The 16980-nt window shown below is 45.9% G+C and overlaps 1 protein-coding gene across 1 annotated transcript in view; it reads right to left on the minus strand.

Annotated features, from left to right (window-relative positions):
• Positions 1–16685, minus strand: part of SCML4 (Scm polycomb group protein like 4) — a 214896-nt gene extending 198211 nt beyond the window's left edge. The window contains exon 1 of the mRNA XM_068231256.1: positions 16643–16685. The gene's annotated coding sequence lies outside the window, so the exon portion shown is untranslated. The remainder of the gene's footprint in view (positions 1–16642) is intronic.
• Positions 16686–16980: the final 295 nt, after the last annotated feature.

Genomic DNA, 16980 nt, shown 5'->3' on the forward strand with positions numbered 1-16980 from the left:
ATTCCTCAAGCCAAATACTTTTTTGTTTTTGTTTTAATACTCTAATTCCCTATAAACTAAATAAACCATTCCCACAGGTTTTCAGAGAGCCTTGGCAGTAGCAAGGGCTCTTGGGAGCTCAGTCTGGGCATTAGGAGGAAGAGGTGTTACTAGCCTTTGATTTAAGATAACCACCCTGGCGTTCTGATAAAATCGCCAGGGTGGCTGCGGGAGGGTTTTTTTTAAATAAAAAAAAACTATTTCATGCAGCCAACTGAAAGTTGGCTGCATGAAAGCCCACTAGAGGGCGTTCCGGATGCGCACTTTCGATCGCCTCCGGCGATCAAAAGTAACAAGGAAGGCCGCAATGAGCGGCCTTCCTTGTTTCGCTTACCTCGTCGCCATGGCGACGAGCGGAGTGACGTCATGGGCGTCAGCCGACGTCCTGACGTCAGCCGCCTCCGATCCAGCCCTTAGCGCTGGCCGGAACTTTTTGTTCCGGCTACGCTGGGCTCAGGCGGCTGGGGGGACCCTCTTTCGCCGCTGCATGCGGCGGATCGCCGCACTGCAGCGGCGATCAGGCAGCACACGCGGCTGGCAAAGTGCAGGCTGCGTGTGCTGCTTTTTATTTGAGCCAAATCGGCCCAGCAGGGCCTGAGCGGCAGGCTCCGGCGGTACTGGACGAGCTGAGCTCGTCCAGACCGCTCAGCAGGTTTTAAATTAAGAGGCAGAGGGAGGAGAGGGGGGGGGGGGGGGGGGGAATTAGGTTTTTTTTCACAGGCTGAGTGCTGAAGATACAGATAAGCCTGCCTCTGTGTAATGTTTACAAACAACATGGCTGCTGTCATTGTATCACAGGAAGAAATAATCATTTTCTATTAAAGCTGTTTGCAGCTAGATTTGCTGTGTAAACTATCTAAACTTTAGATAAGATATATAGACAAGTTACTTGTTATAGTTAGTTTTTCATCTCGGATCCACTTTAACTTTACACCTTGGAACCATGCATGTTTAGTTATAGCATGGAGAGCAGCGCCTCACTTAGTACTTCAAATTTTGCAAGGGAAGAAAAAAAAATACCAGATATTATTTAATACCAGATGCTCCCTCTTCCTTCTCATTGCATAACACAGAGAGACCTTTTAGGAACTACAAAAAGTCTCTAAAAAAGCACTGCATGAGCCTTGATTGCCAGACACAGGAAATTCCAACTCCACCAACCAATTCTGAATGGTTTACTGAAATAGAACCTACCGAGAAAATGAAGGAGCTGCTCCATTCTCTCCATGGAAGGCAAAAGATATACTGTACTTGGGATACCTGGGAGTCACAGAATGACATACACATCTGCCACATGCTCTGCGATCTTTAGGATAAGCACACTATCAATGGCTTAAGACAGATCTCTGGGTGGATTGGAGTTCTCTGCAGCTGAAGCAGATAATTTGGGCATCTATTTGTGCCTGGTAATCTGGGCGCCACTAGATAGCAATGGTGATTGTGGCTATAGTGGCACTCTATAATTTGGGCATTCTTGTTTTCCCTGTCTCCTAGTTCCCCCTACCTCTCAAGCCCTCCCTCCCTTCCAGTTCCACTATTCACCCCCAGGGGCGCTGCCAGCGTACAAGAGAGGCACTCCCCCATTTTTGGGCCTCACTGTAGAGGGGGGGGGGGGCTTGCTCTGCTGCTGGCAGCGGCCTACAGACCTGCCCTGTGCGGCCCTTGGGGTCCCTAGTAACCCTATTCCTGTGCGGACTTCTCTTGCTGTGCTCTCCACCTGTAGTCGCTGCTGGGTTAGCGTCCTATCTCCATGGTTACCTGGCGGTGCCTCTCATGACATCAGAGGTGCTGCCAGAAGTAACCATTGCGATAGGATGCAGCGAGAGGAGAAGAGCGCAAGGAGAGCCCAGCGAGAGAAGTCCACGTTGAAATGGGGTTATGCAAGTCACTTTCTAACCAATACTGGGGCACCTATAGCTCACTACCTATACTGAGGGCACCACCTGTACCTGGCAACCTACACTGCTGCACCTATAGCTTGCTACATATACTGGTACTGAAGGCACCACCTGTACTTGGCTACCTATACACTGCAGCACCTATACCTCACTAATTATACTAAGGGCACCACCTGTACCTGGCTACCTACAGGTCCTTCTCAAAAAATTAGCATATTGTGATAAAGTTCATTATTTTCTGTAATGTACTGATAAACATTAGACTTTCATATATTTTAGATTCATTACACACAACTGAAGTAGTTCAAGCTTTTTATTGTTTTAATATTGATGATTTTGGCATACAGCTCATGAAAACCCAAAATTCCTATCTCAAAAAATTAGCATATTTCATCCGACCAATAAAAGAAAAGTGTTTTTAAAACAAAAAAAAGTCAACCTTCAAATAATTACGTTCAGTTATGCACTCAATACTTGGTCGGGAATCCTTTTGCAGAAATGACTACTTCAATGCGGCGTGGCATGGAGGCAATCAGCCTGTGGCACTGCTCAGGTGTTATGGAGGCCCAGGATGCTTCGATAGCAGCCTTAAGCTCATCCAGAGTGTTGGGTCTTGTGTCTCTCAACTTTCTCTTCACAATATCCCACAGATTCTCTATGGGGTTCAGGTCAGGAGAGTTGGCAGGCCAATTGAGCACAGTAATACCATGGACAGTAAACCATTTACCAGTGGTTTTGACACTGTGAGCAGGTGCCAGGACGTGCTGAAAAATGAAATCTTCATCTCCATAAAGCTTTTCAGCAGAAGGAAGCATGAAGTGCTCCAAAATCTCCTGATAGCTAGCTGCATTGACCCTGCCCTTGATAAAACACAGTGGACCAACACCAGCAGCTGACATGGCACCCCAGACCTTTACTGACTGTGGGTACTTGACACTGGACTTCAGGCATTTTGGCATTTCCCTCTCCCCAGTCTCCCTCCAGACTCTGGCTAATGTTGGGCGAACACCTAGATGTTCGGGTTCGCGAACGTTCGCCGAACATCGCCGCGATGTTCGGGTGTTCGCGCCGAACTCCGAACATAATGGAAGTCAATGGGGACCCGAACTTTCGTGCTTTGTAAAGCTTTCTTACATGCTACATACCCCAAATTAGCAGGGTATGTGCACCTTGGGAGTGGGTACAAGAGGAAAAAAAATATTTGAAAAAGAGCGTATAGTTTTTGAGAAAATTGATTGTAAAGTTTCAAAGGAAAAACTGTCTTTTAAATGTGGAAAATGTCATGTTTCTTTGCACAGGTAACATGCTTTTTGTCGCCATGCAGTTATAAATGTAATACAGAGAAGAGGTTCCAGGAAAAGGGACCGGTAACGCTAACCCAGCACCAGCAGCAGCACACGTGATGGAACAGGAGGAGGAGGCGCAGGAGGAGAAGGCCACGCTTTTTGAGACACAACAACCCAGGCCTTGCATGAGGACAAGAAGCGTGCGGATAGCATGCTTTTTACCGCCATGCAGTCATAAATGTAATAAAGATGAGAGGTTCCATAAACAGGGACCGGCAACGCTAACCCAGCAGCAGCAGACGTGATGGAACAGGAGGAGGCGCAGGAGGAGAAGGCCACGCTTTCAGGTGCAACTCAGGCCTTGCATGAGGACAAAAAAATGTGTGCACAAAGCAATGCAATGAGTAGTTTTCAGGACACAATGGGCTATTCGGAGGAGCTATTCCCACCCCCACAATCTTCTACCTGTGAAAGGTCAATGGAACAGCCACAAATGTTGTGCCCGGATTCACAACCTTTTTCTGTGGAAAATGCACCTCGCACTGAAATGCAAGGCGAGGCCGAGGATGAACATGACGTCAACAACTCAACATGACGCAAAATGGGGGCGGAACAGAAAGCTGCTTTCAATGTTTTGAAGGCCTTAATTGCCTCCGGTGGCCAGTTAGATGCATCATTCATCACACCCAAATCCCAGAGCAATGTGTGCAGGAATTTGAATCTCAGGAGGTGTACCGAGATCATCTGGACAAGTGACCAAGTGACAAGTGACAAAGTGACCAGTGACAAAGTGACAAAGTGACAAAATGACAAAGTGACAAGTGACAAAGTGACAAGTGACAAAATGACAAAGTGACAAGTGACAAAGTGAGAAGTGACAAGTGACAAAGTGACAAGTGACAAAGTGACAAGTGACAAAGTGACAAGTGACAAAGTGAGAAGTGACAAGTGACAAAGTGACAAGTGACAAAATGACAAAGTGACAAGTGACAAAGTGACCAGTGACAAAGTGACAACTGACAAAGTGACAAAATGACAAAGTGACAAAGTGACCAGTGACAAAGTGACAACTGAGAGGTTGTTCTGGGGAGCTCCACTGCACTCAGTCGCATATGAGGAGAGGTCTCGTCGGGACTGCTGATCCTCCTCAGCTTGCTCAAAGCCTTGAGGGTTCCTGAAGATCCTCTGCTTGGAGTTCGCCGGGGTTCAGCTTGGTGTCGGGGTCGGCGGCGTCCTCCTCACTCCAACGTGGCAGATCTTCTGTTGAAGGAAAAAAAAAAAAACATTGTTAAAAGTCCAGTACCGCTTCTGAAGGACTCACCAAGAGATGCAGGAGCGCTTCAATCTAGCGCACCATCGCTCGCTGGGTGATGTCCCTGCCTACGCGCTGGAATTCTACGCTGCACATGCTAGCACGCTTTTGCGCAGTGCCGAGGCGCATTCCAGCAGCTAGTAGCTACCAAGCTTCTGTGGATCTGATTGGGCCACCATGTTGGATCTCTGCCAAGTCCTCCAAAATTTTGAGCAATCCACGTTGCGTGACTGAGCAGTGACAACTCTACAGTCAGCATTACAATACCACTGCTGTGTTTACTGAAGAAATCAATGTTGAAGATGGAAACCGCTGGCATGATGCAAGTGGGGGATTCTGAAGATGAAAACGATCAGCGTGATGATACCAACATCAGGCAACCTGCCTCAGGAAATGCTGGTCCCAGCTATGACAAAGAACAGGACGAGGAACAGCTGGAGTTGGAGCAGGAATTGGATGCCCCCACTGCCGAGGGACAGAGCGGTGCACGTTGGACTTCCACAATTTAGCGGGAAAGGACAGCAGAAGAGGAAGAAAGTGATGCTGGTGACGAATATGGTGCATCACAACAATCACAACGCTTACAAGAACATGAAGATAGAGGAGTCTGGCAGGACTCTCTGGCACACATGGCTCAATTCATGCTAGACTGCATTGAACGCGGCCCGCGCATTATTCACTATTCATTATTATTCATTATTCTGGAATCTGGACAACACCAATTACTGGGTTTATACCCAGTTTATACAAACACAATGTTAAAAAACTGATTGAAGAAAGTGTCAGACAGGTCAAAAATGGAACAATTCCAGCAGGCCCTTGAGGATGGAGATTTTAGAGAGGAGATTGACATCCTCCTCCTTCTCTAGCCAGTTGTACGCCGACAGACTGACTTCAGCAAACCCAGGAGGACCAGGAGGGCAGCAAAGAACACAAGCTGCTGCTAGTGCCCAAAAGGGAATGGTATTGGCAGTGTCCTTGGAGTGGGAACATTTTCTGACACCCATGCAGCAGCCCACAGAACAGCAATCGGGCAGTTCCACGTCCTCCAACACCAATCGCCTAGAGAAGATGGTCAAGGTCCAGGACTACATGTCAGATGGCGTAGCTGTGTTGAACAATCCATCTGCAGACAGACGGTGAGTGTGACAGGCAGCACAGAAGGACCATGGCAACTCACTCATAGTACCACAGTTTGATAGTGCTGCCCAAAAAATTATATGGATCCGTGGACCCGGGCACTGCGGGCAGTACTGGGAAGTGGGAACGCAGATTTTAGTACCTAAACACACGATACAACATGTTTTCCGGGGTCGGACTCTGAGGCACATACAGATGGTCCCGATCATCATCCTCATCATACAACTCTTCTCCTGAGTCTGACCCACCCACCACCTCTGCCACCCCAACATCCCCAGACACAGACCCCTCATCGTCCTCAACATTAACTTGGGATGCTGGCCTGAGCCCTACCTCCTCCTCCACATCAGGCCCCATCATCTCCTCAATGGCAGCCCTCATTAATCGTTCTGGCGACGGACCGATGGACACAACATTCTCCTCCGGAGAGGGCTGCTGCTGACCACTGGCTGCTGGGGTGGATGTTATAGCTTGCGTGGGGCGTTGGCTGTTGCTGTTGTTGGGAGTGCTGCTCACAGCGGAGGTCTCTGAGGAACTCATGGTGAGCTCATATAGTGGTTGGCGGTGAGTGGAGTATTACTGATCCCAGCAATATACACACTGACTGGCAGAGTACGCAATGCTATATAGTCTGGCTGAGCGGTGTACACAGAGTGGCAGTACACACAATGCTATATAATCTGGCTGAGCCGTGTACACAGAGTGGCAGTACACACAATGCTATATAGTCTGGCTGAGCGGTGTACACAGAGTGGCAGTACACACAATGCTATATAGTCTGGCTGAGCGGTGTACACAGAGTGTCAGTAAACAATGCTATATATAGCGTGGCTGAGCGAGGTACACAGTGGCAGTACACACAATGCTATATAGTCAGGCTGAGCCGTGTACACAGAGTGTCAGTAAACAATGGTATATAGTCTGGCTGAGCGGTGTACACAGAGTGTCAGTAAACAATGGTATATAGTCTGGCTGAGCGGTGTACACAGAGTGGCAGTAAACACAATGCTATATATAGCGTGGCTGAGCGAGGTGCACAGTGGCAGTACACACAATGCTATATAGTCAGGCTAAGCCGTGTACACAGAGTGTCAGAAAACACAATGCTATATATAGCGTGGCTGAGCGAGGTGCACAGTGGCAGTACACACAATGCTATATAGTCTGGCTGAGCCGTGTACACAGAGTGGCAGTAAACACAATGCTATATATAGCGTGGCTGAGCGAGGTACACAGTGGCAGTACACACAATGCTATATAGTCAGGCTAAGCCGTGTACACAGAGTGTCAGAAAACACAATGCTATATATAGCGTGGCTGAGCGAGGTGCACAGTGGCAGTACACACAATGCTATATAGCCAGGCTAAGCCGTGTACACAGAGTGTCAGAAAACACAATGCTATATATAGCGTGGCTGAGCGAGGTACACAGTGGCAGTACACACAATGCTATATATAGCGTGGCTGAGCGAGGTGCACAGTGGCAGTACACACAATGCTATATAGCCAGGCTAAGCCGTGTACACAGAGTGTCAGAAAACACAATGCTATATATAGCGTGGCTGAGTGAGGTACACAGTGGCAGTAAACAATGCTATATATATAGTGTGGCTGAGCGAGCGGTGTACTATTGTTCCCAGCAGCGACACACAATGACTGGGGGGGACCCTGGCTAGCGTGGCTGGAGAGCGAACTACCCTGCCTGCCTACCCAAAGCTAAACCCACAGACAAATGGCGGAGATATGACGTGGTTCGGGTATTTATTTACCCGAACCACGTGACCGTTCGGCCAATCAGAGCGCGTTCGGGCCCGAACCACGTGACCCGTTCGGCCAATCACAGCGCTAGCCGAACGTTCGGCCATGCGCTCTTAGTTCGGCCATGTGGCCGAACGGTTTGGCCGAGCACCGTCAGGTGTTCGGCCGAACTCGAACATCACCCGAACAGGGTGATGTTCTGCAGAACCCGAACAGTGGCGAACACTGTTCGCCCAACACTAACTCTGGCACCTTGATTTCCGAATGACAAGCAGAAGTTGCTTTCCTCTGAAAAAAAAGTGCTTTGGACCACTGAGCTGCTTCTCTGTAGCCCAGGTCAGGCTCTTCTGCCGCTGTTTCGGGTTCAAAAGTGGCTTGACCTGGGGAATCTGGCACCTGTAGCCCATTTCCTGCACACGCCTGTACACGGTGGCTCTGGATGTTTCTACTCCAGACTTAGTCCACTGCTTCCGCAGGTCCCCCAAGGTCTGGAATCAGTCCTTCTCCACAATCTTCCTCAGGGTCCAGTCACCTCTTCTCGTTGTGCAGCGTTTTCTGCCACACTTTTTCCTTCCCACAGACTTCCCACTGAGGTGCCTTGATACAGCACTCTGGGAACAGCCTATTCGTTCAGAAATTTATTTCTGTGTCTTACTCTCTTGCTTGAGGGTGTCAATGATGGCCTTCTGTACAGCAGTCAGGTCGTCAGTCTTACCCATGATTGCGGTTTTGAGTAATGAACCAGGCTGGGAGTTTTTAAAAACCTCAGGAATCTTTTGCAGGTGTTTAGAGTTAATTAGTTAATTCAGATGATTAGGTTAATAGCTCATTTAGAGAACCTTTTCATGATATGCTAATTTTTTGAGATAGGAATTTGGGGTTTTCATGAGCTGTATGGCAAAATCATCAATATTAAAACAATAAAAGGCTTGAACTACTTCAGTTGTGTGTAATGCATCTAAAATATATGAAAGTCTAATGTTTATCAGTACATTACAGAAAATAATGAGCTTTATCACAATATGCTAATTTTTTTTAGAAGGACCTGTACATACTGCAGCACCTATAGCTCGCTACCTATACTGGGGCACTACCTGTACCTGGCTACCTATATACTGCAGCACCTATAGCTCGTTACCTATACTGGGGCACCACCTGTAACTAGATACCTATACTGGGGCATCTATAGCTCACTACCTATACTGGGGGCACCTGTACCTGGATAACCTTTACTGGGGCACCTATGCCTGGCTACCTATACTGGGGGCACCTATGTCTGGCTACCTATACTGGGGGAACCTATGTCTGGCTACCTATAGGGCACCTACAGTAGGATGCGAAAGTTTGAGCAACCTTTGTTAATCGTCATGATTTTCCTGTATAAATCATTGGTTGTTATGATAAAAAAATGTCAGTTAAATATATCATATAGGAGACACACAGAGTGATATTTGAGAAATGAATTGAAGTTTATTGGATGCACAGAAAGTGCGCAATAATTTTTTAAACAAAATTAGGCAGTTGCTAAAATTTGGGCACCACAAAAAAGAAATTAAATCAATATTCAGTAGATCCGCCTTTTGCATAAATGAGAGTCTGTATTCTGGTTGAAGGTATTTTGGACCATTCCTCTTTACAAAACATCTCTAGTACATTCAGGTTTGATAGTTTCCTAGCATGGACAGCTCGCTTTAACTCACACCACAGATTTTCAATTATATTCAGGTCTGGGGACTGAGATGGCCATTCCAGAACGCTGTACTCGTTCCTTTGCATCAATTCCTTAGTGGATTTTGAGCAGCGTTTAGGGTCGTTGTCTTGTTGAAAGATCTAGCCCCGGCGCAGCTTCAGCTTTGTCACTGATTTCTGGACATTGCTCTCCAGAATCTGCTGATAGGGCTGGTGCACACCGAGCGGCTTTTTGGGCGTTTTCAGATCCGCTTGCGGCTGCGGATCTGCTTGGTCAATGTATCTCAATGGGGTGGTGCACACCAGAGCGGCAGGCGTTTTGCAGAAACGAAAAATGCCTGGGTGAGGCATTTTTTGGATTTCGGATGCGTTTCTGCCTCAATGTTAAGTATAGGAAAAACGCAAACCGCTCTGAAAAACGGCACTTCAGAGCGGTTTTGCAGGCGTTTTTGTTACAGAAGCTGTTCAGTAACAGCTTTACTGTAACAATATATGAAATCTACTATACTGAAAACCGCAGCAGCAATCCGCAAAACGCCTCATAAAAATAAAAAAAAGCGTTTAAAAATCTGCTAGCATTTTGCGGATCTGCTAGCGGGTTTTGGTGTGCACCAGCCCATACTGAGTGGAATCCATGCATCCCTCAACTTTGACAAGATTCCCATTCCCTGCACTGGCCACACAGCCAGTGTAACCTGTGTATGTAGGCCAGGGGTCATTGAGCTTACCAAGCCAATATGAGTTCCAATAATTAGTTCTAAAGGTTTTGGAATCAATAAAATTACAAATATGCACCTGCCTAATTTTGTTTAAACAATTATTGCACATTTTCTGTAAATCCAATAAACTTCATTTCACTTCTCAAATATCAATGTGTGTGTCTCCTATATGATATATTTAACTGCCATTTTTTATCCTAACAACTAACGATTTATACAGGAAAATCATGACGATTAACAAAGGTTGACCAAACTTTCGCATCCCACTGTATACCTGGCTAGGACAGGGGGACAAGAGCTGACACATAAGGGGACAAGAGGTGACACGGGGCATAGAGGGGGACAAAAGAGTCACAGGGAGAACAGAGGTGACCCACAGGAAGATAAAAAAGGCACAGGGAGAACAGAGATGAGATGGGGACATGAGGTGACACAGAGGAGGACAAAAGAGGCACAGGGAGAAAAGTGGGGGGACAACAGAGAACGGATTCAAGTTAAGTGTGGACATACAGTCCCTATCTCATTTGTTACCAAGGGGCTACCTGTATTTTGCTAGTATTTGGCTCCACCCACATGTCATGGCCACACCCACTTTGAAGAGCTCCACTTTCTTCAGTGGTGAGATCACATCCATTTCATCCATTTTTTTGCTGGTGTGTGTGTGTGTGTGTGTGTGTGTGTGTCGGTCCGGGGGGGGGATGGGGTCACCCAAATGATGGACTGTTTCAGGTCACCAAAACAACATTAGCTGCGCCCCTGTTCTATCTCCCCCTTTCCTTCCTGTCCACACTCACTAGTCATTCCACATATAGGTCTAAGCATCTTTTCATGTACTGTAACATGTCTATTATTGGACCTATTGCCATTACTTGAATGTATGCATTGTGCTAGCCACCCCTATATTAGGGAATTTTACCTTTATGACTTGCAAGAATGCAGAGATCAAGATATATTTACAGCCAGAGTATGTGTTATTTTTGGGCTGTTGCCTCCTGCTGCAGTCCTGCTTTGTATACAGTCTCTGTATAGAGAGTCCATACATAACATAGCTTGCAGCTAGCAAGCTGTGCCCTATACTGGTGGCCAGAAAGCTTGTAGAAAGAGTTAGGCTGGGTTCCCAATGATGGTGATCCATTGACTTCTTTCTGATCTGATAGACATATTAAATGATATTCTAAGCATAGGATCTTATCAGACATGTTCATAGCCAATGGATCCTTTGCTTCAGTTCCAGTGAGTGGACCACAGGCCTATGCGGCACACAATAATTCCAGAGACCAGAAACACTGCAGATTCTGAGTCGGTGAAAGCTTATTGGAATGGTGCCTGTTCTCACTAGGTTGTTTGATGTACACATTCTTCTGCCTTGTCACCTTCACCTGTTACCTCATATGCATCCATCTGACACCTTCTTGCTGTCATCAATCAGGAGGCTGATTCTACTGCTGCCGGGGACAAGCACTGCAATATTGATGGGGCCCATGATACAGACCAACAGGAATCATCCCTCCCCAGGGAGGATTCTTATTGGTCTACTGAGTGGTAGACCTATGAGAATACTCCTTAAGGCGGACCTGAACTCAGAACTCCTCTCTGCTCTAAAAGATACACAACAGCATAATAACCTTTAAACAAAAAACATGTATTTGTTACAGCTGATACAAATCCTAAAATACATTTGTACAATTTCTACTTCCTGGTTCATGGAAGCAGACATATTGTTTACAGCCTGTGCTTTCAAATGAGCTTATCTGCCATAGGCAGTCATCATGTGACACAGGGGAGGATCAGATTACAACTTGTGATTAGACAGAAATGAGGGGGAATTATACAGGCTAAACTTTCTAAATACATTCAGGGTGCATTTCTCTACATTTTCCTTCTGTCCTGTGCAAGAGTTCAGGTCCACTTTAAGGAGAGAAGATTCATATTGGACTGTTTCAAACCACTGCTGGGTCTTTTATAGGTATTGCGGCGCTTGTCCCCAGTGGCAGTAGGAGCAACAAAGGGACAAAAGTAAATGGTTGCAATGATGGATGCACAATGCTGCCAGTCTGACCGACTGACTAACTGTGACAGGCCCAGTGTATCTGCACAGGATTTGTTGGGGATGCACCATTATGCTGAAGTCATCATGTGGCCCCAGCTGACTCAAGCTGCTTAGTGCAGGCCTGGGATCATTACAAGCTTGGAGTGGATTAAAGCTTGGTGGGGAACCGACTCAGAATCTTGAGCCAGATCTAAAATGGCCTCTTCGGAGCAGAGGGGTCAGTGCTCACTCTGTTTGTTTTATCTCACAAACCTTAAAGCTTACGATGTTCAAGAAAATGAAAGAGCAGGTAGGCTGCATTCACAGCTTGTATTTCCACGTTCATTTATTGAGTTGATTTCTTTTTACTTTGGCTTCATTATTCTGAACAGCAAGGCTAGGTATTGCAATACTTCATACCAGTACATTGTATTATGATTGTATGATCCTAAACTTTACATTAGGGATGGGACGAATCCACAATTTCTTCGAATCCGGATCCGAATCTAAAAAGGTTCTCGAATATCTCGAACTTTTCGAATCCCGAATAACGAATCCTGCACATAAAAATTGTGCGATCCGTGGTATAGTTGCCCGCAGTATAGGTACCTAGGCATAGGTAGCGAGGTAAAGGTGCCTTCAGTATAGCTAGCTAGGTATGGGTGCCTTCAATATTGGTAGCTTTCAGTACAGGTAGCAAGGTATAGGGGCCTTCAGTATAGGTAGCAGGGTTTATGGGCCTTCAGTATAGGTAGCAGGGTATATGGGCCTTCAGTATAGGTAGCAGGGTATATGGGCCTTCAGTATAGGTAGCAGGGTATATGGGCCTTCAGTATAGGTAAGTATGTAGGTAGGCAGGTATAGGTGCCTTTAGGTAGGTAGGTACGTATAGGGGGCCTGTAGGTAGGTAGGTATTGAGGCCTGTAGGTAGGTATAGGGGCCTTTAGGTAGGTAGGTAGGTACGTATAGGGGGCCTTTAGGTAGGTATAGGGGGCCTTTAGGTAGGTGGGTATAGCGGGCGGCCTGTAGGTAGGTAGGTAGGTAGGTAGGTAGGTATAGCAGCCTGTAGGTAGGTAAGGATAGTGGCCGGTAGGTAGGTAGGTATAGTGGCCTGTAGGTAGGTAGGTAGGTATAGCAGCCTGTAAGTAGGTAGGTAGGTATAGCAGCCTGTAGGTAGGTAAGGATAGTGGCCGGTAGGTAGGTATAGTGGCCTGTAGGTAGGTATAGTGTCCGGTAGGTAGGTATAGGTGCCTTTAGGTAGGTAGGTATGTATAGGGGGCCTGTAGGTAGGTGGGTAGGTAGGTAGGTATTGAGGCCTGTAGGTAGGTATAGTGGCCTGTAGGTAGGTAGGTATAGGGGCCATTAGGTAGGTAGGTAGGTATAGGGGCCTTTAGGTAGGTAGGTATAGGGGCCTTTAGGTAGGTAGGTATAGGGGCCTTTAGGTAGGCAGGTAGGTGCGTATAAGGGGCCTTTAGGTAGGCAGGTAGGTGCGTATAGGGGGCCTTTAGGTAGGTAGGTATAGCGGCCTGTAGGTAGGTAGGTATAGGGGCCATTGGGTAGGTAGGTATAGGGGCCTTTAGGTAGGTAGGTATAGGGGCCTTTAGGTAGGTATAGGGGCCTTTAGGTAGGTATAGGGGCCTTTAGGTAGGCAGGTAGGTGCGTATAGGGGGCCTTTAGGTAGGTATAGGGGCCTGTAGGTAGGTAGGTATAGCGGCCTGTAGGTAGGTAGGGATAGTGGTAGGTAGGTAGGTAGGTAGATAGATAGAACCCCCCTCCCCCGCCAACCCCCCCACGGCCCCCTCCGTCCCCCGTGCCTCCTCCGCTCACCCCTGCATAATCTACTCACCTTTCCCGTGGAGCGCAGTGCGGCAGACCTCTTCGTTACTTCCCTGTTCCCTCTAGTGGCCGGACCGGCTCTTACTAATGACGTCATTGTAAGAGCCGGTCACTAGGGGGAACCAGGAAGTCGGCGAGAGGTCTGCCGCTCTGCGCTCCGCTATGGATAGGTGAGTGGATGCGGGCAGGGGGGGCGAGCGGAGGAGGCGCGGGGGGGTCGGAGGAGGTCGAGTGCGAGCGGCGGATGCGCGGCGTCGGGATTCGGCGGATTCGTATAGTGGAAAATGGCGTCGGGATTCGAATCCACGAATCTCGAATATTTCCTAATATTCGAGGGATTCGTGGATTCGCCGTCCCACCCCTACTTTACAGTTTCCTTTTCTTTATCTCACCTTGCATATGAACGCCCTCAGTCAAACAGGCTTAGAAAATAAGTGTGTATTAACGATACACAAATGATGGTTGCCCTTATTCTCTTTTGCATCAGAAAAGAAACACACATTTCACAGAGTACCCGTTGGGTAATTAAAATGCGTTTCATTTGTACACGTGTAAGTTATAGTACTCATGGGTTATATTGCTTGAAAATTTCCCACAAGTAGAAACTGATTTAACTTCTGTTATAAATTCAAGCCTGCTATGTATCCTGATGGTAATGAACTGGTTCGCTGATTTAAACAGTCAAAATGGAATGTTTAGCACATACTAAGCATACCTACTAGTTTCCCATATGATCCTTCACTAAAGCAGAAAAATCATGGCATGTTGTAATGTAAAAGTTTTACGCCCTGGTGAGAGCTAATATACCTCCGTCAACAATATTTTTCTGTGCCACAAAGGTAGCAGTTACATCAACTCCCTCAACAGGCTGTCGCTTTCAGTAAAAATGACAGCTCTAGGTATTGAACTGGAAATGTAACCGAATATTATTACCAGACTGTATTAGGAAGAATGTTGAGCAAAGCAAATACACTTTGCGTATGAGATTCATTAGCAAGATATACTGTTCGTTTTTTACAGGTGGTACAGACACACTAAGATTTTTTTTGTGGTGGGCTAAAGAGAACCAGAAGGATTCTTCTATTAATGACCTGCAAGTAGATATTAGCTACCTTAAAGTTTACCTAATCCTTAACCCCATAGGCTGTAGCCACCCTATGAGCGCTTCCTGAAAGCTTTTCTGACCATCAGAGCTTTCTGAGTGTTTTTTTTTTTTTTTTTTTTTTAAACGCTCCTGTTGACTTGCAGTAAAATTGTGGTAGTATTGCAAAAAAATCACGATTTTTCCAAAAATTGTGATCGCTGCAATTTTACCACGATTTTAATACAAGTCAGTGGAAGCGGTTTTTTTTTAAAATTTGAAACGCTCAGAAATCTCTGATGGTCAGAAAAGCTCTCAAAAAAAGTGCTCATAGTGTGTCTACATCCTTTGGCCTGGGACCCACTGGCAGGGCTTTTCTAAGAGCTTGAGATTTGAAAAGCTCTTGCTAATGCAATGCTATGGAGGATTTTTAAAACATCACATCCCTCTAGTGGGATCACACACAGCAATACATTAGCAAGTGCTTTTCAAATCACCAACGTTTACAAAAGGCTTAGAAAAGTGTTGCTAGTGGGTGCCAGGCCTTAGACTGCCAGCTATTGTTTTACAAAAGCTACATGCCAGTGCTAGCCATGTTTCTATTGTGTTTATTGGCAGACAAGACAGAACATTTATATTGCGCTTTTCTCCTGGTGGACTCAAAGCGTCAGAGCTGCAGCCACTAGGATGCGCTCTAAAGGCAGTAGCAGCAGTGTTAGTGAGTCTTGCCCAAGGTCTCCTACTGAATAGGCGCTGGCTTACTGAACAGGCAGAGCCAATATTTGAACCCAGGTCTCCTGTGTCAGAAGCAGAGCCCTTAACCATTACACTTATTAAATGTCTTGCCCAAATCTAGATGCACCAAAGTCCACATTAGTGAGTAGCAATATCACTGAGGTACAAATAAATTTGATGATAGAAAATTATGGTAATTGTTATGATACAAATTATGCTAATTATTATGAAACTATTGTGAAATTGACTAATCAAATCTTGGAGTGAAAGCATTTGATTAGTCAATTTTCAAGCTGTATAGATATGCAGTAACATATGCATGATTCTGCATCAAATTGGACCAGTCTCAGAAGAAGCACGAAACAGCCGTTAGGCTGCCCGTTTTTTGCCCTCCACCCACCACCCCCTGCCTCAATACTGGTAGGATAAAAACAATGTTGATTTTTGTCACTGTGTGCAACAACTATGTGATTGTGACTCACTCACCTACCACTATATACAGCATATTGTTTGGAATATACTGCTGAACCTCTGAACACTGAATAAATTTAACACTGCTGCAGTGCCTGATTGTCTGCTATCTCTACTTTATTGATATCATATCGGCATCCAATCTCTATCATGAGCACACAGTATCCATGTTATTTTTGAGGTAGTAGTTTATGACTTGATACACCTCTCTGCCAACGACCTACATCCCCCCCCCCCCCCTTGTGTATGTGGAGGACTGAAACCCTCGTAGTGCCGGTTGTTTTCTGATGCTTCTTTGATTAGACTATATGTGTATAAGCTAGTTTAACAAGGACCATTTTGTGCATTTTTCTGTATTTCATATATTGCAACGCATGTCTTTAAATATCCCATGTGTGAATAAAAATAATGTTTCTAAAAATGCCTATAGATGTCAGCTGCAGGGGGATGTAGTTTAGTATTAAAAAGCTTGATGGACACCCATGACAAGTGGATGCAAAAACACATATGTTGGCAGCAGTCAAAGGGCTAAATTAAAGGGGCACTATAGCAAAAAATGTAAAATATGTGCAAACAGACAAATAAGTACGTTTTTTTCCAGAGTAAAATGAGCCATAAATTACATTTCTCCTATGGTGCTGTCACTTACAGTAGGTAGTAGAAATCTGACAGAAGCAACAGGTTTTGGACTAGTCCATCTCTTCATAGGGGATTCTCAGCAAGGCTTTTATTCTTTATAAAGATATTCCCTAGAAAGGATTTAAACAATGATGCTAGCCAGCTTCGCTGCTCGCTACACAGTTTTTTGGCAGTTGGACAGAGCAACTGCCATTCACTAAGTGCTTTTAAAAATAAATATATTCCTGAGAATCCTCCCAAGAAGAGATGAACTAGTCCAAAACCTGTTGCTTCTTTCAGATTTCTACTACCTTCAGTAAGTGACAGCAACATAGGAGAAAAGTAATTTATGGCTCATTTTACTCTGGA

This window comes from Hyperolius riggenbachi, chromosome 4, assembly GCF_040937935.1.
Source record: "Hyperolius riggenbachi isolate aHypRig1 chromosome 4, aHypRig1.pri, whole genome shotgun sequence".
Classification (NCBI taxonomy): Eukaryota; Metazoa; Chordata; class Amphibia; order Anura; family Hyperoliidae; genus Hyperolius; species Hyperolius riggenbachi.